This window comes from Rhinolophus sinicus, chromosome 17 (genome assembly GCF_057876585.1).
Source record: "Rhinolophus sinicus isolate RSI-liver-muscle chromosome 17, RSI-T2T, whole genome shotgun sequence".
Taxonomy (NCBI): domain Eukaryota; kingdom Metazoa; phylum Chordata; class Mammalia; order Chiroptera; family Rhinolophidae; genus Rhinolophus; species Rhinolophus sinicus.
Window position 1 is genome coordinate 121,735,572 of NC_142517.1, and position 25,423 is coordinate 121,760,994.

The window sequence follows — 25,423 nt, forward strand, 5'->3', positions numbered from 1 at the left end:
GTGGGTAGGTGTGCTCAAGTGATGTGTTTTGGCCAATGGAACATTGGCAAAAGAGACAAATGCCACTTTCCAGGCCTGTCCCAAAACGATCTCAAAATCTTTTCTCCATTGTCAGCTGGAATCAGAAAATCCCGTGGAGGGTTCCAAGGCTGCCCCCGACAAAATGGCAGCCACTAGATACATGTGTGGCTATTTAAATGGAAACTGATTGAAGTGAAATAAAATGAAAAATTCAGTTCCTCCGTCACACTAGCCACATGTCAAATGCTCACCAGCCACACGCGCACAGAAATCTCAGAAAGTCCTAACGAAAGGTACTGCTCCAAGGCACCATGGTTCTGAATGATGACCTGGAAGGTCACCCACCAACCAGGATTGTCATGTGAAGTTATGTGTGAGAGAGAAATAAGCTTTTACCGAGTTCAGGTTGCAGGGAGGTGTTTGTTATTTACTCTGATTTGTACACACCCTTGGCCTGGAGTTGTTTTCCATGTAGCGGAGGGGAGCAGATGCAGGCCATGCAGGATGCGGACATAGAGGCACGAGGCTGCCAGAGCTTGAGCCTGGAGACCAGGAGGGAAGGTCCGAGAAGGCCCCATGGGGAGAAAGGACCCTCACCCGTCCTGAAGGTCAAGTAGGATAGTGCTGAAGCATTTTGCCTCTGTTTCTCTCCGCTGCTTCCCAAAGCCCGCCTCGCCCTCCTCCTGGGCATCAGGGACCTCCTGTTCTCTTCCTTCTCTGGGACAGACATCACCGCCCTGATCATCCTTTGGGGCCCAGACCGCCCCCTCTCTCAGTGCTTCCTGTTTAGGGGTGCTGATTTCATTGGAACAAAGGAGGCATGTCTGAGGCTAAATCATTTCCTTGGCCTCGGAGTGTGTGGGAGTGGGAGCTGGGGCAGGCCAGTGAAAAGCAGGGGCTGCAGAAACTAAAGCACAAGGACCTCTCTTTCTCCAGGGGTTTCTCAGCAGGTGGGAAATCAGCCTGGAGCTGGCGGTGGTCACCTTTCTCGCCACCCGGGGACAGCCTGCTGGCAATAGAAGGCAACATGGAGGAAAACAGAACCAAGAAATGAAGAGAGACAGATTTCCAGGACACTATATCTAAAAGCAGAGAGTGCTGGACTTCTTGGTTAAATGAGCTCATAAACATCCTTTTAAATTTGAGCAAGTTTTAAGTGGAGAGTGTGACTAACACACTCTTCCTTGTATGAAGGTATTTTCTCAGGTAGAGCGCTGATAAACTCATTGATACAGTGGTGCCAATTCATTCAATAGGCTCCATGTGAATGTTAAGTGTGACCTAGTAAGCAGTGCTCAGTACTCGTTGACAGGATGTTGGGCTCTGCTTTCAGGGTGGGGAGCTTTATTGTATATACACATAGGTGACAGAGGAGGGGCACAGGCATTCTGGGCCCTAGGCCAGCTCCCTGATCAATAGCAGAAGGGAAAACTGGGACACACCCCGAATATGAGGTGCAGTGGGCAGAAAGCTCAGAGACAAAGTGGGGATTCCTTTCAGAAGCCTCTGAAATCCGATAGTCCTTACAGCGACTCTCAGCCAGGGTAGGGGCAGCTGGCCTGCAGTGAGGGGATACCCCCTTCATCCCCAGGTCTCCTGGGCTCAGAGCCCACTGCCCCTGGGCCTGGGGTCTCCTGCCTGAGGGCAGACTGAACGCCCTCTTCTCCCCAGGAAAGCCCCAGGATCTGAGGGCATGGGGAATGAAGAAAAGGCAACACAGGAGGCAGGAGGCCCAGGCCCAGGTGGGTCACTAACTCACAGACAGTCTTTGGCAGGTCGCTGCCCATCTTCAGACCTCAAGCGCTGGTCCACTAATGTAGGGCTTTTTTATTTGTTTGGTTTTATATATTTTTAGCAACTGTACCAGTCAGGGTAATAGTGGGAAACAGATTCCACACTCAAAGTAAGAGGACTTGAGGGTTTAATAAAGGAAATATTTGTAAAGTGGAGGGCAAGGTGTAGGTCACCACGAAGGATCTGTTCCCAACTTTAGGCTTAAAGGGACAAGGTTCAGGGAATATTACAGATCCCAGCAAGAAAGCCAAGTGGAGGGAACCTCTTGACAGCCAGGGACTCGGCCACAGTCCACAGGGTCAGCCCCCTCCCTCTTGCCAGGGTGCCCCACTGGCTCCCAGGAGCTCTTGGGCGCGTCGCAGGCTGGTGGGGACAGGCAAAGAAACTGGGCTGTCTGAGCGGTAGGCCAGGGCTCTCTAGTTATCATCCCAGGATTCCTCTGTGCTCAGGAGAACACGTCTAACGGTGACTGGACAAAAGCTCTGAAGCCAGATGCCTGCTTTCCAATCCTACTTCCAGCACTAAGTTACTTCTCATGCCTCTGTTTTCTCACCTGTAAAATGGGGATAATAGCAAAACCCGCCTTGCGAGTCTGAATGAGTTAATAAATAGAAGGTTCTTAGGAGAGTCTTGCCCATATCGAGGCCTAAGCGTGCTTCAGACACTGTCATCAGCCGTTAGGTGCTGTGCTAATCTGTGATCCACACCATCTCATTCAAGCACACAACAACTTTGGGTCTGCCTGGTCCCAAAGCCTGCACTCAAAGCCTCTGTCTTAGCTGCTTTCCTCTAGGGAGCCTACTCTACACTCAAGTCTGTGTGACACATTCATTCCTTTTCCAGGCTGGTCGTTGCTGTAAAATTGTTGGCTGTTTTCTTTTAGGAGACAATCTGGTGCCGTGGAAGGAATCTCCATTTTCTCATCTGAAATTTTTGTGTGTTATGAAAAGAAATACATTGGTGTGTGTTCATGTGCTGGATACCACGCCAGGCACCAAAACGGCCAATTTTCTTCCTTCCCTGTGGGCCCTGCAGAATCTCAGGACCGTTATGGTTTTCTAATGTACTTTATCATCAGAGCCCTGTGCCTGTCATGCTAGTTACAAATACAGGTTCCTGGGCTATGCCCCAGCATCACTGAGTCGGGTTGTCTAGGGTGGGGCCCTGTAATCTGCACTGTATTCCAATTCCTCAGGTGATCACCAGGTGGCCAGCACCCTGGCCGAGGCCTCCAGGCCGGGGTGTGTTAACCAAAGGGGTTATGGGGAGGACTCAGCTGGGTCTAGAGAGCCGTGTTTGCCGGCACAGTGACAAAGCCCAGTCTTGGAATCACACAGCTCTGTCTGAACCTGGGCTGAACCATGCAATGGCTGGATGACCTTGAACAAGTCCCTTCACCTCCTTGAGCCTGGCTTTCCGCCTCCATCAAAGGTGGATGGAAATGCCAACCTTGCAGGGGCAGTTTAAGGTGTACAATGAAACGAGGTGTGCAGTGTCTGGTACGGAGTCTGCCTCGGCTCTTTCGGATCTCCCTGTGGTGATTAAGAGAAACGAAGAGAAAACGATATCCCCAAAGGTGGGCTCAGAGCAGGTGGCCCAGCCTGCTGGCAGAGGAGGGGTTAACGACGACTGTGTCCCAGGAACAATAAGTGGCCGGTGGTGGAAACGCTGAACTGTGATGATGGGGCTGACAGGGGCTATTTTCGGAGCCCAACCGCATGGAGTAATAGGATTGGAGCGGAGGCAAGCGTGACCAGAGCCGATGTTCTCAGCTACCGAGGCAACGGCCAGCCGGCTGCGCCAAACAAAACACTCCGCGCTTCTCTCCACCTCCCCACCCCCCGAACAGGTTTTATCTTGACCTTCATGCAAGCCACCCTCGCAAACAGCAAGAAAAAGATTGCTTTTGATATCCTAACTGTGGTGCGCTCCAGACTCACTGCTCCCACACCCTCGGGCTCCAGTTTGATGTCCATGGAACAGTGGGGAAACTGAGGCAGAGGTGGGGTGGGAAGTGAGCCCAGATGTCCGACTCCAGTCATATGCCACGGGGTCTTCATCCTTCTATCAAAAACCTACTTGGGAGAGGATTCCTTGTTGCCCTGCACACCTGGGGACAGTGTTCATACGCCCTGGCATTGCCACACCCACCAAAGTTGCTCCGAAGGGGAAGGCAGGGGCACTGCTGCTCTCAGTGTCCAGATGGGCATTAAGACCTGATGAAGAGGGAGCAAGGAAAAGGGCGTCTTGACGAGTGTCCGTGATAAGGAGTGGGGGACACCAGGACTTTAATCTCCTAGCCTTCCTGCTTTTGTGACACAGGCCTTGCTCCCATATCCCAGGTGTTGGCGGCTCACTAAGTGGCAGGGCTCCTTTACCCTGTACTCCAGGTGCCAGGAGGTCCTCAGGCTCGACTGTGGGCCACCTCCATTCACTCCTGCCTTCACCCTGCCTACCAGGACCTCCCCCAGGGCAGATTTGCATATGTTATGGAATAATACATTTAGGAAAGTGAGAATTTACACATTTTTTATTCTTCTTCTCATCTGTGACCTTCCTGCTAGCCTGCCAGAGGCACCCAGTGCCTCAGGGAGGATTAGGGTTGTAACAAGACACAAAGAGAAAGTGAGCTCCAGGCCAGACTAAGATCTCAAAGCCCAGAGCACTTTGAAAGCCAGGCTCTGCTGCAGGAGAAAAGGTTTTCTAAATTCTGCACATTGTCCTCTCTATATCAAGTACAATGCCTTGTGGTCCAAGCTGTGAGATTTACTCTGAGCTGGTGTGCCGTAGAGAAGACACTGAATGTGACAGGAAGGTGAGCTGGAGTAGGACAAATGGGACATCAGGAGTGGGTACACAGGGCTGAAAATGCTGCTGGATTGCATAGGACCCAGTGCCATTGGAAGCCCAGGCTGGACCCCAGAAGAGGTGAAGAAACTCTATAGGTCAAAGGGGATGCTGATGCTCCCCTCTCCCCTGTCCCCTGTGCTTCTGGAATCTAGGACCCAACCTCCACACCGTGAGCTGTCCCCCAGGGTAGAAATGGCAGGGATGAAGGTTCAGGAAGCACGAGAGGGGCCTGGACTAGCTACCCCAGGCTCCTAGAATCCTCACTGTGTGGAAGGGCACCAGAAGGGAGCTGAGAGTGGCTGGTGAACTTGCCAAGGATCAGCTGTAGAGCCAAGAACTGCAGAACCACCACCATGGGGGAGGAGGGTATCAGGGGTCATAACCAGGCCTCCGGCATCAGCCCCAGAGTGGAGAATGAGCATCAGAGCCCCCTGCATGGCTTAGGTGCAGTGAACAGACCATGGGACACCCCCAACCCCTCCACCTCCCCACCCTTATGGCCTCCCAATAGGACTGTATGGCTTTTGCAAGCAAGATGGCTCATCACCTGCATCCCAGGGGCCAACAGTCTCCTAAGGCACAGCCAGAAGTCCCCTGCAGCCTAGCAAAGAGGGAGAGGGAGTGAGAGAGCAGGAGACAGCCCTGCAGTGGCTCTGACCTTTGAAAAGTCAGGTATGTATGTAGCTGAAAAAAAAAAGGGATGAACTTGAACTAGGAAGTTTAACTCTCACTTGCCCAGCAAGATGAGGTCAGGTGGGGTGTTGTTGGCGTGTGTGTGCGCATGTGTGTGCATCCTATTGGGCATTGTGTGCATTCGGAGCCCCTGCCCCAGCTTGTGCAAGCCCAGAGCAGCCCTGCGGGAGGGACAGGCAGGCAGTGTGGCAATCTCCACCAGCAGCTGGGCCCGAGTTCACCCCAAAGCTATTTCCGAGGGGCAGGTTTGCTGAGCAAATGAAGAGTGTAAACAGGATTGCAGAGGGATTGTTTAAACGCTTCGGGCAAACAAAGTTCCCCAGCCCCTGGGGCTCCCCTGGAAGCACCTATTGACAGGCAAACAAAGGATGCGCTAATTTATCCATTCACCGAGACCCCGCCCCTCGGGACCCTGGCCCCTCCTCCTTGTCCTCCGCCATGGTCACTGGTTAACCTTGATAAAGCGGCCCCGTAAAAGTTCAGCCCTCTGTCGTAGTTCCCCCCACCCCCACCCCCACTCTCGAGAGGAAATTAATGAGGTATCCATGTGACCGCCTGCCTCTTGTTTAATATGCGGCAGAGGTCAGCTTCGTAGAAGAGTGGCCCGTGTCGTCCAGGCTTGTCCAGAGGGGAAGAAATGGCTGATCCGGGGTTTTATGTTTCTATTAATATCAGAGCACAAACGCATTGTGACTCAGCCTGGTCCTGCCCAGGAACCATTCCCTACCACCCCCAGCCCGGGACTTGGCACCAGGGTCCCCGCACTTGCAGAGGGTCCAAGAGCAGGTGCCAGCCGACCACGGAAGCAGAACCTTGAGTGGTCTTGAAACCAGCCTTTGAATAAGCTTTCCTGGTGATGTTTCTGCTGGCTGCTGGAGTTCAGGAGTCACTGGTCCAGTTCCGTACTGGGCATCTAGAGTCAGTGATTGAATGTGGACTGAATAAATGGAAGGAGGAATGACTGACCCAGGCTGCCTGTCTTGCTAAGTGGGTCTAGAGCCAACTCCACCATTGAGCAGCTGGGTGACCTTGAACCAGGCCCTACACCTTCCCTCACATGTGGAGTGGATTTTCGGGAGGGTTTAATCAGATAATCCACTTAAAAAACTTGCCGAGTGCCCGACACGAGTGTTAAGAGGACTGGGAGAGGAAAGATGTATAAACAGCTTTATTGGGGTATAATTCACAGAAAATAAAATTCACCTGTTTGAAATGTACAATTCAATGATTGCAATATATTTTAGGACGTGCAGTTTTATTAGTCATAGCATTAATATCGATTTCCCTTTCCTCTAAGCAGGTTGTCCTAGGTAGGACCCCTGGGAGCCAGGCTCCTGCTTGCCCAGGTGCGAACACTTTGCTTAACTCGTGCTGAGTGCTGCTTCTCCTTCTCCTTCCTGCCCCCTCCCTGCAGTAGCAGTTAGCCAGGCATGGTGCCCAGCGGTGTCTGCGCCCATGCCCTGAGGTCTTTGCAGGGTTCTGACTAAATGGGTAGCAGCAGGGATAGGAATGCAGGGCTCCCTCCACCTCCCGCTCTCCAGCCATCTTGCCTTAACCCTGACCCTGTAGGCAAGCAGGGTGTGTCCTGCTCTTTTACTGTGGCCCCTTCACAAGGCATCTGGGCTCTGCAGGTGAGCCCTCTAAAGACCTTGATTCAGAGGTGGAAGAGGTGGTAGAGGTGTCGGGGCATCAGGGCCACCACACTGTCCAGCACCCCTCCTGGCAGGCCCGTGCTGGGCTATTTTTACTTCAAGATGTCCTTCAGCAGCTAAAAAAGTCTGCTCTTCCCTCCTTCCCTTGGGCCTTAATCTCTGAGCTGACCAGGCTCTCTGTTCTGGCTCTGGGTTTTGTCAGCCTGCTCCTCTGTACCTGCATGTGCGCCAGAGACATGGGACCCAGGTGTGTATGTGCAGGGACGTGCACCTGTGTGTATATGCACGTGTATCTGCAGGACTCCGTGTGTGGAATATGTACAGGATGACGTGTCCATGTGTCTGAATGTACACATATCGCCACAGACATTTCTGTAATACGACTTTGATTTTTAGTGTGCACGTAGGCAGGTGCCCAAATACATGAGCACATACTTGTGAACATGCAAGGGTGTATGTAAAAGGGCATTCTGTTTATACAAATGTATCAACAATTCCAGGTGAGAAGCCACAGCTGTCAGGTCAGTGTTCAGAAATGCGGACTGCCAAGAGGAACAGGCAGCTCCCACTTATAGGGCTGCCCTGTGTCCTTCGTTTCCCTGCTCTTCATGAATATTAATAAAGCTGTTGAGCCCTGATCAGACACTGGACTAAATCTTTTGCTGCACTATTTCATCTAATCATGACAACCTGAGGATGCATTATTATCCCACTTTATAGATGAGGAGCCCAAGGCTCAGGCAGTAATAACTTGAAGTAGCAGAGCCAGATCTGACTGGTTCCCAAGTCTTTGCTTTGTGTTACTCCATGTTGTCTGCCTATGATGATGGCAAATACACACATGCATTATAATAGCTCATACCCAGTGCCAGTCAGCAGGTGGCTGTCTGTGAGAACATCTGGAGGGTAGTCTTCGCTGTGGAGATCACTGAACGGGTGGCCTTGAGTGTAGGTGCTCAACTCAGAAACCTTGTCCAAAAGGGTAGGCCGGCTGGTGGGCATTAGGGCTCTGGGGAGCACCATGCTGAGGCTACCTGAGGCGAGAATGGGCAGGCGATCTCAGATCTCCATTCATCCCTGGGACAAGCGAGTCCTCCGCCTAGAGGACCCCCGGGCTCACCCTGAACCCTCGGCAAGAGAACATCCTCTGAGGCAGCCAGGATGGGAAGGCTCCCCTTGCCCTCACCTGGTCTCTGCCAGCCTTGAAGAGAGGCTGTTGTGCTGTGTCATACCCCTGTCATCCAGACCCTAACAGCCGAGGGGAAGGAGGGAAAGAGAAGAGGAAGGGGGACTCCGCCTGGGAGCCCCTTGGAAAACGAACAGCTGTACTTTGTGCCTGTTGAACCAAGGAGACTTGTCAAGCCACTAAACCACACTTGCCTCCTGTTGGCCATAAAATGAATTAGCCCTGGAAATAGAGGGGACTATCAGCTGGCTTCCAGAGCCCCTTTGGAGAGGTCTTAGGTCACCCAGTCATAAATCAGTGTGTGGCGAGGCCAACACTCAGGTCCGAATGGAACAGGGCAGGAGTCCCAGGCTCTGGGGAGGCGGCTCTTGGCACAGCATCTCTTTCAAGACTCCCAATTCCCCTCCAAGAAGGAGGCTTTCTGCCCATTTTACATGAGGAGTGGTACCTCACTTGGCACAGTCCATGCAGCATGCGGGGAGGGGCCTAAATCCCTCTCATTCCCCACCTCTTCCTGCCTCTCTGTTCTGCTGCTGGGAGACATGGTTCTTCATTGTCAGAAGGTCCTGGGGGAGGGACTCCCAGTGTCCTTGCTGCTTCTGCAGCTCAGGGATAGACTTTTGTCTTCCCTGCTCCCAGCCTCCTCTCACCTCAGACAAACCTTGAGGCTGCAGCTCTGGGTCAGTTTGGCCGGACAGAACAAGGTCCCAACCTGTGCATGGTGCTAGGATGGGGCTCAGAGACCTAGGGCTCTGGCCTCGGCTTTGTCACCAAGCAGCTGGTGATTTGGGGCAATGCCTTTACTGCTCCCCATCCCCACTGGCCCTGGGCATCTTGGCTACACACCCACTTGTCTAAGTGAAAATGACCACCATCTGTGCACTTCAGGGTTCATAGAGCCCGTCTCCATCACTTATATTGAAACCCTCTGGCCTTTGCCTTCAAGACTGAACAGTGAGTGGAGAGGTTACGATGGGTCCCTTGGGGGTAGTCATGGTTTTAATCCTGGTCTACTCTCCCCAGCAATGCCAGCTTGGGTCTCTAGGCAGCACACACTGAGAGTTGGGAGTGGGAGAGGTTTATTGGGAAAGATAAAACCTGGAGGGAGCAGGAGTGGGCAGGAGAGTCTCAGACCAACATGTACACGTGACAGAGTCTCAGCCAACTCCACAGGGACTTCTGGAGCAAAGATTGCCCCTCACAGGAGTCCCGTGTTAGGCAGAAATAGCCAGGCTCTCGCCTCTCCCCTCCCATTCAGTCCCTGGCTGGGGGCTGTCCTGGAAGTATGTGGCCTTCACCCGGAAGTGGAGCTGGAGCCTGAAGGTGCCGCACTGAGGCTGGAGGCTCCTGCTCTCTCACAGCTGAACAGCAGGTTCTCTCTTGAAAGGAAGTGGGAGAAGCACCTCCATGGTTGCCACACCCGCTGTGTGACCCTGGGCACGTGATTAACAGCTCTGAGTTCAGCCTCCTGGTCACGGACAATGAATCTCCAAGGCCCCCAGCTCAGTGCCTGCTACATGGCGGTAAGGAGCACTGGTCACTGTGGTTATCCCCATGGTTTTTGTCATTGTTGGTGTACTTTCTCCCCTGACTGTTTAGGTTTAGTTCCTGGAGGAGAGCTTTTCCTCCTGTCTTCTCTCACCTTGGACTGTTGGCTGGGTCCTGTGGGACTCTCACCAGCAAGTCCTACTGTGCGTGTGGGGGTGGGGACAGGAGAAGGCACAGTTTCCATGGCCTGGTCTCTGTTTCCATCCCCAGGAGCCAGCCTTGTGTGACAGAAAATAATTCTGGATTTGTGGTGTTATAAGCAGAATTGTTTTCCCCACAAAATGTGTATATTGAAGTCCTAACCTCTAGCACCTCCGAATGTTTTTGGAAATAGGGTCTTTGAAAAGGTAATTAAGTTAAAATGAGGTCATCAGAGTGGGCCCGAACCCATTATGACTGATATTCTTATAAGAAGAGAAAATTTGGATGCAGACCGGTACAGAAAGAAGACGGTGTGATCACACAGGGAGAAGACAGCCAAGTATACGCCAAGGAGAGAGGCCTGGAACAGATCCTTCCCTCACATGACTCTCAGAAGGAACCAAATCTGTCGACACCTTGATCTCAGACTTCCAGCCTCCATAACTGTGAGACAATAAATTTCTGTTGTTTATAATCCACCCAGTCTGTAGTGATTTGTTATGGCAGCCTGAGCTGACTAATACATGTGGTAAAACATGTATCAGCTAGAGTAATTTCAAGCGAGTAAGATATGTGACTAACAATGGCTTGACCCATAGAGACATCTCATTATCTCATAGAGCAAGAAGCAGGGGAGTGGATTAACTGTTGCCAAGGGTTAGGCTCCTTCCCAGCTCCGCACTGCACCTCTTGAGTTGGGCTTCTGATCTTTGGGCGACTTCAGATGGGTGGTCTGGCAGGGCCTCTCTGAGGAGATGACATGTGACTGAGACTTGAAGGTTGAGAAGATGCTGGCCCTGGGCAGAGCTAGAAAACGACCTGCTTCCATTGCCAGGGAATCAGCAACTGTGTTCCCCCTTGGGTCTGGGGCTGGAGAACTATTGGCCACTGACTTTGACTCCCAGCCCAAGGCCACCTGGTCCAGTGCCTGCCTTCAGGCAGTGCCAGGCATCCGTCCAGCAGAGACACTCATTATATTTGACTGTTTTCCATTCCTGGCAACATCAGTTGAAGGATATGCAAATAAGAAAGTCAACTGAAGTGGTTTCACAAAGAATGACATTTAATCATCACCATATATATATATATGTATAAGATGACAGTTAATGAAGAAAGAAAGAGTTAAAGGAAAAATTTGAAGGGCAGAGAAATAGAAAAGAAGAACAGGAAGAGACCCTACTTGTTCGTTCATTCATTCATTCATTCATTCATTCATTCAATACATATTTATTGCTATCGTAATAGGTTGCAGGGACAGTATTAGACGCTGAAAACATGGGTGTGATCAAAACAGATACTTCTCCTGCCTACAGGGGATTTCTAATGCACTGGGAGGAGGAAAGCAGTCATGAAACAATCTCACAGATAAATATATAATTACAGACTATACTAAATGCTATGAAGAGGGTAGGAGGTGAAGAAAGATTTTCCTGAGGAAGTGATAAGATCAGCAGGATGAGTATGAGTAACAAGGCGAAGAGGTTGGGGTTGAAGGCTGGTGTTTCTGACACAGGGAGTAGCCCTGCAGAGGCCCTGAGGGAGGAAGAAGCGTGGCTCCCTCCAGGCACTGAAGGAAGGCCAGTGGGACTAGAGCACAGAGACGGAAGGAGAGGTAGGCAGGGCCAGGTCACACAGCATCTACTGGGCCATGGTGAAGCGCATGGGTCTGTACTGAGGACAGTATTAGGATTTATAGTTTGAAATGACTTTGGCTTCTGGGTAGAGAATGGACTACAGGGGCAAGATGGAGGCAGGCAGGCTGGACACAAGGCCCTTGAGCTTGTCTAGGCAAGACATGATGGTGGCCTGGACTCGGGAAGGGTTTTTCAACCTCCTCCCTGCTAATCTCCTGGGCTGGGTGTGAGGCCCACTGTTGTGCGCAGCTGCCCTGTACTTCATAGGATGCTTAGCAGCAGCCCTGGCCTATACCCACTAGATGCCAGTAGCATGGCCCCACCAAGTTGTGACGGCTACAAAGGTCTCTAGACATTGCCAAATGTCCTCAGGGGAGCAAAATATCCCCTGATGAGAACTTTGGCCTAGGAGGATGATGGAGAAATGGGCAGACGTGTTGGCTTGGAAGAAAGTTAAGGGGGAAGTGAACAGGATGTGGCAATCAAACATGCAAGGAACATGCAGGGAGAGAAAGAGGATTACTCCCTGGCAACTGCATGGGTGTTGTTGCCACTCACTGACATGGAGACAATGAGAGAAGAATCCAGTTTGGGAGGCATGGGGAATGGTAGGGCACAGCTAGCTTCTACTATGAACTAGCAATGAGACCTCTGGCATGCTATTTTCTCTTATTTGGTCTGTTTTCCTACCCTCATAATGCAATGTTTGTGTTAGATCTAGAATAGCAAATATGTAAAGGTACCAGTTGTTCTTCCTGCACCTGAGGCAGACATAACTAATCAATTATTCTCTGAGCCTGGACACTTCTTTACACAGTGCTGTAGACAACAGGGGAGGTATGGCACGAGAGAGAAAACCTGTTTGCCACCCCTGAACTTAAGACTTATTTTAATCCTTTCCAAGTTGCCCAATGTTGACACTTTCTTCATAAGTACCGAAGTGTGCTGGATAAATTCTGAGCAATGGTGTCTGGAGCAGGAGTGGGGATTCCCCAACCTTCAGGCCAAATCCCATTCTTACTATGTCATCTACCCCAAGGGAGTACTACCCCAACTAAACGGGAGTTCCACAGTCATGCCATTTGTTGTGAAAGCACGACAGGGCTTTGGAAGCCTCTGGTAGCAGGCCCCCAGAGGGCCTGGGAGTGACGCTGTCTCTCAGAGCCTTTGCCCCAGTCTTCCCTCTCTTGCTCACTGAGTTTCTGTAATTGTCTATCTGCCTCAGTTTCCATGTGGCCAGCATACGCCTTCACCTCATCCATGCACTCTTGCTTACTCTCCCCGTCAGATCATAACACAGAATGAATGGAAGTAGATATTATTTTTCCATTTTTATGCAAAAGCATTTTTGCTTCCTGTTAATACTTTAAAAAGCAGATGCATGAAATGTGAATTTTAAAATATTTGTCTTCCTTCCAATTCTAATGATGCAGCAAGCCCACCGTTAGAATAGCCCCATATTCCTTTTGTGGGTAGAATTGTTTCCCTCAAGGATCTGGCCAAGTCCTAACCCTCAGGACCTGTGACTGACTATTTGGAAACAGGATCTTTGCAGATGTAGACTAATTAAGAGGAGGTTACATTGGATGAGGGTGGGTCCTACTCCAATGACTGGTGTCCTTATAAGAAGAGGGAAATTTGGATATAGGCACAGGTGGAGAACACCATGTGATGAAGAAGGCAGAGACTGAGTGATGCGTCCACAAGCCAAGGATGGTCAAGGATGGTTGGCACCACCAGAAGCAAGGAGAGAGGCATGAAACAGATTCTCCCTCGCAGCCCCTGGAAGGAACCAACCAGCTCACACCTTGATTTCAGGCTTTTGCCTCCAGAACTGTACATGAGTAAAAATTTCTGTTGTTTTCAGTCCCGCACATTCTGGTACTGTTACGGTAACCCTGGGAAACTGATCTGACCCCCCAACCCCAATTCCCTGGAAAAGGATTGTTGTTTATATCTGAGTTGTGTGTGAATTTTTTCCTCTCTGGTTCCGTAACTCTCAGCGGAGAAACAAGTCTTCCCACCATTGACCTCCTCGCCCTTGCTCCTGGGCTGCACACCTGCTCTGAGCCTCCAGGCTCCTGGACCAGGAACTTGGGGAGTAGTATATGCCTCGCGGGCTTAGCTCCTATGGCAGCCAGTCCCCAGGATGGCCTGCAATGGTCTTGGTCTCCAGCAATTCATGCTTTTGGGCAGGATCCAACCCTACACTTGCCCGACTCACTTCGCTTGCCCTGATCCCAGCCCCATTGGATCCTGCCTTTATTGAAACTGCTGATATTTTGTTCATCATGAATGTTTTCACTTTACTTTCGATTTTTCTAAATGTTACTTGCCTTTCATACTGACTTATTCGGTGTCCTCTTAAAATTTGCGAACAAGACAAGTGCCTCACTGGTCACACCTAGTCCTGGCCCTTGTTCCCTCTCATATTGCAATAGGACTGACAAATGGAATAAGTCAGAAGTATGTGACTGATGACACGAAGTCACAAAAGACATTGTAGCTTGTACTTTCCTTGGTCTTTCGGATCACTTGCTCTGGTGGAAGCCGGCTGCCATTCAGTGAGGATCCCGCGGAGCCCAATGGAGAGGCAGACGAGTTGAGAAACGCAGACCTCCCACGAACAGCCAGCATCAGTGTGCCACGCATGTGAGTGGCCACCTTGGAAGCAGATCCTCAGCCCCAGGGAAGCCCAGCCAACATAGCAATGAGAGACCCCAAGCCAGAACCACCAGCCAAGGGGTTCCTCGCTGGAATGCTGCCCCTCTTTGCTTTTCATTCTTTCAGACTCAGCTCAGACATCACCTTCCCATTGAGTCTTCTCTGACCTGACCCCCTGGCTGGGTTAGGCCTCCCCCTATGGGCCCCTCTCGCACTCTGTGCATTCCCTCCTCAGGATACATTATGGCTCTGTAATGCTGCCTTCCTGCATGACCATGAGCTGCGGGAGAGTGGGAACCATGTCTTATCATCTTAGCAGCCACCATAAGACAGTGAAGGAGAGGTGGGATGTGTTGGGGATCGTGAGAAGGGGTGGTTGAGAACCCTGCAGCCGAGATTCCCAAACCCGGGAGCATCAGAACCAGCTGCTGAACCTGGGAAGCAGAGATTACGGTCTGGGAGGGAGATGCCTGCCTGCAAGCACAGATACTGCAAGGACACCAACCAGAACTCAGGTTCAGGTTCAGGTTCAGGTTGGAACCATCAAAGAAAGAAACAGCTATGGCAGGAGGATAAAGCAGCAGCTACAAAATCAGCACCGGGAAGGGCCAGGAAGACAATGTAATTACTGCTGTAGGATGAGTGGGCCAGGTAGGGACTATGGCAACCTGGGGAGCAGAGCCCCTGCCAGCTCCCAACTGAAAGGTCACCTCCTCAAGAAGGTGTTCATGGACTCAGTCAGACTCCATCATGTCTCCCTGTGAGAGGCTGCTGAGCACCTAGCACTTCTCCACTGAAGTTCTTATTATCACTACAATTAGTTAATTTATTGTAGGATTGGTTTATCAGTCAGCCTCCCAGACAAAGGGGGGATTCCTCAGGGGCAGGACTGTGTGTTCCCAGCACCTACCCAGGCCTGGCCTCCAAGGATGCTCTATTACTCTTCACGAGGGAATGGATAATTGAGTAAAGAATGCTCCAACCTAACTTGCAGGGCTGTTTGATGGAAGAAGTGAGGTAATTATGTGTGAAAATGAATGAGTGCTATGCATTTTATGAAATAGGACCACTGAATGGAAGACTCAGCCAGTGAGGGAACCAACAAATCAGTCGCGTCAACGGCCTGCATGGGCAGAGCTTAGGTTCTCTCCATGACGGGAGTTGCCACGGGGTTTGCATCTCAGTTCCTGAGTCCTCACACTCTGAGCTATGCATGAAGTTGTTCCCCTGTTTCTCCAGCCCTAACCCCACGGAAGAGAGCAAGTCCCCTTGCAGGTTGGCTAGAACCTACCATGTGCCAATTCCTGGATGTAAACATCACTTCTCTTTGCTTCACTTACAGGCGTGGAAGTGGAAGCCCAGATGCCAGGGGTTTCTTACCGCAGAGCAAGTGTTTCTGAGCCCCCGGCAGCTTTCCTCCCTCCGCAGCCCGTCACCCATGATCCACGAGGAAGGGCAGGTCCAGGAACGGAAGGAGTCTCCTGGTGGCCCCACTTTTACCTCGTCCTCAGAGAGGACCCTACATTGAAGAGACTCTTCACTACCAGAGGGCGAAGTTCAGGCTCTGGCCAAGGGCCCGGCATTTCTGGCCCCGTTTTGCCTGAGGAAGCCAACTGTGCAGAAGGTCAGGAGGCCGGTGGGGTCAGAGTGGGCGAGTTAACATTCCCAAGGGACTCTACGCAGCAGGATTTCCTGACATGGGACTATTACCTTTCTCACATTACGTGGCCAGATTTACTTCCTGCTATTATGAACAGTGCGAGCATGACGGAGGAGTTTGTTTAATGGAAACAAGGGAAGAAGTTTGCTGGACTCTGGACGTGGAGCTGGCGGTGGGACCATGGGATTAACTACAGTTGAGGGCTGGGGTTCTCGTGCTGGCTCCATCTGATTTTGCCATTAGCTGGAGCAAGTAACTTCACACCTCTGAGCCTCAGTTTCCTTTTCTGTCACAGATGGGGAAGGAGGGTGGTAAAAAATGTTGCATCTGAACTCATGGAGTTGCTGAGTGGGTGAAGTGAGGTAATCTTCGTGGGAAACTGTTTTGCGAACTGGAAAGTGCAATTCGAGTCTCTGTCATCAGTTTTGATCTCCGATAATCTAGCACCACCAGCCAACCTTTCTCAGCTGAGAGGTCCTCAGTGGTTCCAGGAGAAAGTGCCTTACCCCAACTGAGTGCCCTCCCTCCTTCCACACTCGCTTCCTACTGGCTCTGGTCCAACTGGGCTCTGGCCCCCACATCTTTCGCTTCTGTACTTCTTTGCGCTGGAAGTTCTTCCTCTGTTTTTTGCTCAGCCAGATGCTCACCCCATTGAAAGCCTGCTGTCTGTTCTTTTCCAGAAAGTGTCTCCTGAGTCCTGCAGTGGCCTGGTCTGCCTCAGTCTCCCTCCATAGCTGCTGCCTGAACCTTCTGGATACCACTCTGGGCTTACCGCCTGGTCACACCCTTAGTGGGTTGCCCTTAAACAGAGGGTCCCTTCTGCACACATTCTTCATGCGCTATTTTGCACTGACCAGTTCATGTTGACAGGAGTCCTTGTGCCGTAGGGTGTCAGCTTCTGCAGCCACATTGTAGAAAGTTACATACCATGTTTTCCTGAAAATAAGACCTTGGCGGACCATCAGCTCTAATGAGCCTTTTGGAGCAAAAATTAATGTAAGACCCGGTCTTATTTTACTATAATATAAGACCCGGTATAATATAATATAAGACCTGGGCTTATATTAATTTTTGCTCCAAAAGATGCATTAGAGCTGATGGTCCGGCTAGGTCTTATTTTCGGGGAAACATAGTAGCAGCTCTGGCAGAAGTTGCCAAGGTGTGTCTGTCTCTGAGTCTTTGCACCAATATTTATAGCAGAAGCAGTTCACATCACTTTCCTTTACCGACCTGAAGGATAAAGAAACGGAAGAGCTTCAGGCCCTCAGCGAGCTGCAGGGGTTTGTCCTCCAGCTGCTGCGAGCCTCCTGGGTATACCCGTGCAGTTCCCAGTGGTGGGTGTGTAGGAAAGACCCCACCAGACCACCCTGGCCTCTGTCTAATCCGCACTGTCTCAAGGATTTGTTTTATATCCCCAGCCCTTGCTACTACAGCCCGAGTGTCCCCAAATTCTTTCAAGCTCCAGATGGGAGCCAGCCTCTTGGAACTTGACTGCCCGGGTTTGAATCCTGGCTCTACTGCCTAGGGTGAGTTAATTAACCATTTCATCAGTCTCCTCACCTGTAAAGTGGGCCTGGGTAGTAACACTTAGCTCTGAAGTTTGTCGTGTAGACTCAATCTGAGAGGACCTGCCAAGGGCATAGAGTAGAGCTCCCACAGAGGGACCCCCAAAGGTCTTGGTCATGAGGTGGGGGCTCTATCTCCGCAAGGAGAGACCAGTAAGGGAAGAAGGCAGCTGGTGAGTGCAGGGCTGGGTCGGCTCAGGACTGGCTTCCTCCCCAGCCTCCCTAAGGCCCACTCCACAGCTTGTCTCCAGCTCCTGCATCGCACATGACTCTATGTTGGTTTTGGGACCAGAATTTCTTACTTTTTTGGCTGTAAGTATGAAGATCCCTATTTAGTGCTAAATAAAATTTCTGCTTCTCCTTTTGGCTCCCTCTGAGAAAAAAATGACTTCAGTAGTATCTTAGAATTTGTATTCTATTTATTACAATAGCATCTGTACACATTTGAAGACTGTTCAGACATGTATGGGTGAGATACATCTATTCTGCCTGCAGACAATGCTTGGTGCCTTGATGAGCTCTCTGGCAGGCCCTCTAGCTGGGTGCCTCAGGGCTGGGGACCAGTGTGGTCTCCAGCTACTGAAGTCTTTTTTTTTTTTTTTTTTTTTCTGGTCCCGGACTTTTGCTTTTGGGAAGGTTTTGGATGACTGATTCAATTTCGTTACTGGTGATCGGTCTGTTTAGATTTTCCAGTTCTTCATGGTTCAGCCTTGGAAGGCTATATGTTTCTAAGAACTTGTCCATTTCTTCTAGGTTGTTGAATTTGGTGGCATATAGTCCTTCATAGTATTCTTGGATACTGAAGTCTTAATATAAACCTGGCTCTCCTCAGGTATGAGCTCCCTTAACACCCCTTGCTGGGAATGTAGATGATAAGCTGTGGGGACAGAGCCCCAAAGAGCAGTTTCCAGGCTCTCGGCCTCATATGGAGGGGTGCTGGCTCGGGTGGTAGATGGCCGTCAGCTGAGGCTGGTTGGCCGTCAGCTGTAACCATTGAGCCATTGGCCACTAATATAACTGCTGCGGCTACGGAGGAGAGCCGAGGAGAGTAGAGGAGCAGAGTCGAGGAGCGTGGAGGAGAGTCGTTGGTCAGTTGGCAGAAAAGCGGACAGCAGGTCGCACGTCCTGTGAACCCAGCCTCCAGTGAGACCATAGTGGTATGACTCCCCTATCTATGGCTCTGTGGGTGTTCCTTTTTGGCCTCACCATATCCTGCGTTCTTATGTGGGGAGCGGGAGCAGAGACCCCGCAGGCCGCCCCGCACGACACCTGTGTTCTTGTGCAGGGAGCGGGAGTGAGACCCCGCATGACTCCCCGCACGACATAAGCCCATTTTGCAAGTAAGAACAGAGACACCAAGAGCTGTATTCCCTGCCCAGGACAGGAAGCGTGTGATTAGCAGAGCGTGCGTTAGGTCCGGTGATGCCAAAGCCCACATGTTGCCCTGACCCCACCCTCCACGTGCCAGCTAAGCCCTGTTGATCTTGTCTGCAGGCCTGGGGCCTGGGACTCCTGAACAGTAGAGAAGCATCAGCTACCAGCCAGGAGTTAACATTCCCAGAGTAGCCAGTGTATCAGGTGCTTTTGCATCTGTTACCCTCTTTAATCCCTCAGGAATTCAATTAATTGTCCTAGAGTATTACAGAGGAGAAAACCAATTCTCAGAGAGGTTAAGTAACCTGCCCAAGGTAACACAGGTGTGAAGTGTCAGGGCTGGGGCCAGAATCCAGGTCTGTCTGTCCCAGGGTCCCTTGCTGGTCCCTTTGTGGTGTGTGGGCTTCCCAGGGCCTATGATAGGGAAAGTATAAATAGCCTCTTGAACCATAAAACTCCCATCAAGACATGATGGGTGTAAGAGATGATATTTTGAAAAATTGAAAAATTGTTTGCCCCAGATCTGACCCTACAGACGGATGAATAATCCATCTCCACATAAAATAACTTTAGGGTCTCTGGATTGAAGGAGAGCATGGGCAGGAGAGTGTTTTGTTGTTGACGTTGTTTTTAATCTCAATTGGAAAGTAATTTTTAATGTGCCAGATATTGCAAACTCAATCTAATACAGAGGTTCATTATGCAGAAAGCCGAAGTATCTTAATCAGGCATTATCATCTTGTAATAAGAAAACATAAGAGCACACCCAGCTAGCATTACTCCCAGGAGCTCAGAATGTGACTTGGAATCCCCAAGGGTCTCGCCTTAGTGGCTTCAGCTCACCCAACGGCTCTTCCTGTCTCTAGGGGACAATCATTCCTGTGGAATTCTGCAGCACACATGGGTTCATATGCAGATAGCAGGCTTTGTTGCTTCAAAGCACTCTGCTTTCTGTATTGCTATTCCCCAAAACGAGCTGGAACTGTCCTGTCTCGCATGTGTCCCTTATTCCAGATTCCTCCGACCAACTCAGAATCCGATGCCTTGGCTTGGGAGCAAGCAGAGGCAGAATGCAGGGAGAGCTTTGTGCCAGGTACAAATCCTCCAACCTTCCTGCTTGGTGCCTCTGAGCAAGTCACTCAACCCCTTTCACCTTTGGCCTCGTCTTCTGGAATATGGGGAGAGCAAGAGTTGGTTCCAGCAGCTTGGGGACTGTGACTCCCAGCACAGTACCTGGGATATGGCAGACACATGGTAGTTCCAGTTCTTGAGAAATGGCTGGGCTGAAAAACGGCCGGGAAGAAGGTGGCTTCGTGCATGTACCCAGGCACCTGAGATGGTTGCTCAATTAAGTGTTCCTTGTCAAGCATCACTTTGATCAAACCACTTCCCTTCTCAAAACTGACCCCCGGCTTCCTGGCTCTCCTGCATGTAACCCGGATTCTTCAACCTGGCCATCAAGACTCTCATTTCCCAAAACGCCTTTTCAGCCAACTTTTCTACGCTCCAAAAAGCCACTTAATAAATATTTAAAGGAAGCGTGAATACAATGACTCTAGCATTGTATGGCTGAAAATCTTGGCCCTGTTCCCAAGAAACGCACAGGCTAATTGGGAGCAAGACTTAAGATACCAGAAAAAAAGGGGAAATAGACATTTATTGTATATTTTAATCAAGGGACCAGTTTAGATCCCAGTTCTAGTTCTGATTCTGTCCCCAAAGTCCCGAGTGTTAGGCACGGCCGGAGGAATGAGTCATGCGAGACCAAAATTGGTCTGCTGGAGTTTATTTGGCTTGTTTGAGCTGCGGGAGGTCAGGCTAGAAAAGACCATAACCTCCCCAAGCAAAGAGGGTTATGGAGTTTTATAGGAGGGGGTAAACGAGGCTGTTCCCCCTTCAATGACAGGGTTTCAGGGCATGACCAAGCCCTCTGGCTCCACACCCCAGCCCCAGGTTGCCATCCAGACCGCCCAGGCCCACCCAGGCCCCCTGATCACAGGCCCCTAGGAGATAAAGAAAGACAGGATCAAGACAAGATGGCTTTTAAGATAAGGTTTCTGCTCCTGGCCTGAATATGGCTTAACACCAAGGGCCTGCTGTGATGTGACGTTCGAGATGCCACGCAGTTAAGCAACAAGGCCGGCACCGCAAGTCTCTAGTAACAGTCACCAGCCAGGAGGGCACTGAGGCTGCTGAGGAAGTCCCCTACCCCACAACTACTACTGTCAGCACCTCTGTTGTCTCAATCTACACCCCACCCTTTGCCGACAAGCATTGAGAAGGTCAGAAATGGTGTCTTTTGGGTTTTTTTTGGGGGGTAGGAGGAGGTAAAAACAGTTACCAGCATGATGACATAAGAGATAAGCTTTCATTCCTGAAAATAGAAGTATTCGAGCCATGCAGATTGGCTGTGTGAGAGACACTCCCCAGGCTGCATGACCAGCGTGAGGCCTAGAGGCTTGGTCTCCAGCGCTGGTGCCTGAGGCGTGACCGCCCCCCCCCCCCCCCCCAAATAGTCCTCAGTGCAGTTGTCCACTGGTTGGGAGGATTTCCGGTTGCCTGACTATAGAGACTATGCTGACAACAGAATCCTACCCAGAAATACCATGACTATTGCAAGTGAACTCACACAGGTGGTGGAAGGAGCTCCTCAAAGGGCAGGGAGTTGAGATTCCCCTGGTGACGCTCAGGCATTCATATAGACCATCTGGGGTCCTCGAGAATGAACACTTGTTTTCTAAATGTCTCTATGTGACAGCATTTGGACTGAGACTTGCTTCCATTGTAACCTGGTCATGAGGTTGTAGGGAAGGAGCTGACCAGCACTGACCCTAAATTTCTCCAAGGGGCTACCCCCACCTACTAGAAACAACCAAACAGTTGTGCATGGCTGGAGGGTCTTAGGCCAGTCCATTTTCAACAAGGCCCTTTGTCAGTAGTGATTGGCAGTGCATTTACTATAACTAGTCTGTCCTACACTTGGTCTTAGCCAAAAGGCCGAGAAACGATAGGCTAGTCTGTCCTAGAAGCTGTGCCCACTCTTTGGATGGGTGATAGATGTGAATGCCTCCATGACATGTGGATGCAAGAAATGCCACACTCATGTATCTAAATACAATTAAATCAGTCTCAAGACATCCCACTCACAAAACTGGGCAGAAATTGCAATATTTTACATTTGTTGGTCACTCCTAAGCCCTATATTAGGGGACTTTGGAGGTCCCCCCAAGAAGCCACAGGTAGTCATGCTGCCTTGTTGCTTAGCGGTCAGTGGCACCCCCTCTGGGCAACTGCTGCAGGCACCTTTGAGACACTCCACTAGCCTGGCTTCCTGCCAGGTCAGCATTGCCCTGCCTATGAAGGGCGTCCTGTGCTGATGGCCGCTTTTCCTCTGAGCCAGACAGCCAGGGCAACCTCATGCAGGCTTTGGGGACTCCATGCTCATGCCCAGAAGTTGCAGGAGCCAGGACAGCCATTTCCACAACAGGTTGGGCCCTCTGAGTGTTATTCCATTTGAGAGACCCGAGTCCCACGGCCCATTCTGTTTTTGTCCCTCTCCTCCTTCCTCATCAACCTCATTTAATAGATGGGGAAATGGATTTAGAAGGATTAATTGTCCTACGTCTAGTGTGTGGGGGAATATCGGCTTTTGTTCCAGGTTCAAAGTCCATACCCTTGACCCCCTATTCTGTAGTAGTTCTTAAAGTAAGGCCTGACTACTTCTGGTCCTCAGTTTCCTCACCTGCAAGGTGGCAGACTGCACCCCGTGAAACCCCAGGCCTCCCCCTGGGCCAGTCACCTCTGGCCTGCAGAGAAGTCTGCCCTCCAGGTGTTTGACACATTTATGCTCAGCCTCAGGCCCCTGTTGTATGAGGAAGTGACCCTGATCTGGGGGCACCTTATCTTGGGGCTCTGCAGTCATAAATGAGCTGACAGTTCCCCAGCTCCCCGTCTCAAAGGTGGCAGCCCGAATAACTCTACCTCTGGGATATCAAAGCAGCAAATGACCTCGGGGAAAACAGCTACGTACAGCAAGACAGCAAAGGCGCTCCCGCCTGGTTTCGGGCACATTCCCCAGGTCCCGCTTGCCTTTGAGTGCAGCCTTTAACAGCTGTATATCATTTTTAGTAGCTTCTGTTCCACCCCTCCCAGCAGCAAGGGACCTTGGAGAGAGGATGCCGTGAGCCCCACCTGGTCTGTGTTCTGAGAGGAGGAGGTGAAGAGGGGAGCTTCCTCCCACCCTCAGTGAGGCTGTGTTTAATTTAATCTCCAGCCTGCTTTTTCTGCTGTCCCTAGTGAAGGGTGTTTAACCTTAGAGTTAAAACCACCAAAAATCCTCCTCTGACTGCTAGGCTTGCCAGGTAACTCATCACCATATAAATTCGTTTGGCCCCAGGGCCTTAAGACATAAAAGGCTTTTGGTGGCTGGCGTGAGTCAATTTCCATCTTGCCCTTGGACAGTGATGTAACCGCCACTTGTCGGTTTCCCCATCACGGCAGCACTGTCCCCCACAGCGGACATCTGGAGAGAGAGATTGACAAGTGGATTCCAGAGGCGGCCCTGCCTTCCACCCACTCCAGCCCAGCATGGTCCACAGCTGACAAAAAGGACACGCAGTGTCTTTCTGCTCGTTCCCATGTACATGCACCCTCCTTGCCCCCCTCTCAGCTCATGACTGCATATCTGGCAGTGTGGATTCTGACAGCTCAGGCCGGTGTCGGCCTCACCAGTGCGTTCCTCACTACGCCATAGGCTGCCTAAAGCACCTTGCTGCTCTGGCTGTCCCGGAGCCTTCCTGCTGAAGGTGGCTGGGTCTCTGTCCCAGGGAGGCCTGGCAAAATGGCACACCCTCCACACCCTTTTGTCTAATTTACTGGACTTTTAAACACATTTATTTACTGTGCTATCTACACCAGACCAAACATCTGGAGGGAACTTGGGGGGAAATCCACCAAGAATTTAAATGTTTATTTTGCATTGTAACTTTGAAAACCAAATCAGGGAAACTTCACCTCTTCAGATACTTGTTTGGTGGTGTAGAGACCTAAGCCTACATATAATCCGATAAAGGTTGTCCCTCCTTGCCCTCTCTCTTCCATGCAGCTCACGCACCTAATGGCTTGTGAACACTTCTTTCTTTCCATCTCAGAGGTACTAGGGCCAGTATCCCTGTTGCTCTACCAGCCATGCTGCAGCTGCCATCTAAACTAAGAATCAAGGCATTGCAGAGCTCGAAGGACCTTGGGGGTTGGCAGGTCTTCTCCGGACTTAAAGTTTACCTTCTATATTTATCTTCTACTTTATAACCCATTAAGTCACTTCCTTTGCCCTCTCATCTTACGTGATCACCACCACCATGTGAGTGCCGTACATTTGTGAGTCACAGAAAGTCCCGCCCATTCCATAATTAGTTAGTAGTCGTTCTTCTGATCAGATGTGGCTGCCTTTTGTTGACTGAAGGGAAAGCCAATCAAAATTAATGCAAAACTGGAGGATTGTACCATTTTAAAGATGAAATTTTTATATTGGAAGGAATCAGCTACTTGGACTAAATACTTCAAAAAGCATAATTTCCAAAAAATGAGGTCTCTTTTTCTTCCTTCCACGTTTTTTCTTTTTTAATTTAAGTTCTAATGTCAGGCACCAAATTGACGTTCTGAAATACAGTGTAATACCTACGCCCTTCCTGAGGTCAAGTGGGGTTGGCTTCCATTTAACAAATAATTACACCCAGGTACAAAAAGCCCAGGCACGTGAAAGTGCACAGACGCCCAGGAGCAGCCAATTCAGACTTGCGACAACAGGAATGGCTTGTGAGCAGCATCAGTCATGAGCAACAGGCTCAGTGCTGGTGATATCGGTGTTTTCAAGATGGAAGCCTCTCTCCTGACCCACCCTGCTCAGCAGCCGGCATAAAGCCCATCTCTCACTAGGCCTTCTCTCCCCTCTAACTCTGCCAGGATCATCCCTCCCTTTGCATCCTAGCCGAAGCCCCTCCTTCTGTCCAGGATGTCCTCTCTCCGTCTCTCTGCCTGTGTGAATCCTGCCTGTTCTCCACACCGGGCATTCGACCTGTGCAGTGACACAAGCCCCTCCCCCTCCCACCAGCTTGGTTTAATGCTCTGCTGATGCCCTCTTGAAATTCTGAATCATTTTTATCTTGTGGTTTGTAATTGAAGGCCAGTGGGACAGAGGAGCATGTACATGAGCAGGGGAAAGTTGCACAACGTGGGGCCGCATTTGCATATAGTGTTTGTGATGCCCCACGAGCACAGACTCTGGTGTGCCCACAGTGCTTGGGAGTTTAGCGACACTCAGTGTGAGTACAAGATAAGCGTATTATGCCTACAACTGAGTCAGTGGGGATGCTGACAGCTCTTCAAGGCTACGCTTTCCATTTGAACCAGAACTTGCTTCCAGTGCAGAAAGAAGGCCACGGTGTTCGAGGAAACACGGAGCACCTGGGGAGCCCTGCTGTACTCTGTACTCTGTGACTTTCCTGTACCAGCCAAGCACGCGTCCTGGAAATGACGCCCTAAGAAAGCAAAAGGGAAGGCAGCCCATAGTTCCTTTTCCTTTCAGTCTTTCTCAGCAGCCAGCTGAAGGTAGAGCGTGTTGGTGAAATGTGTGCCTAACAAGA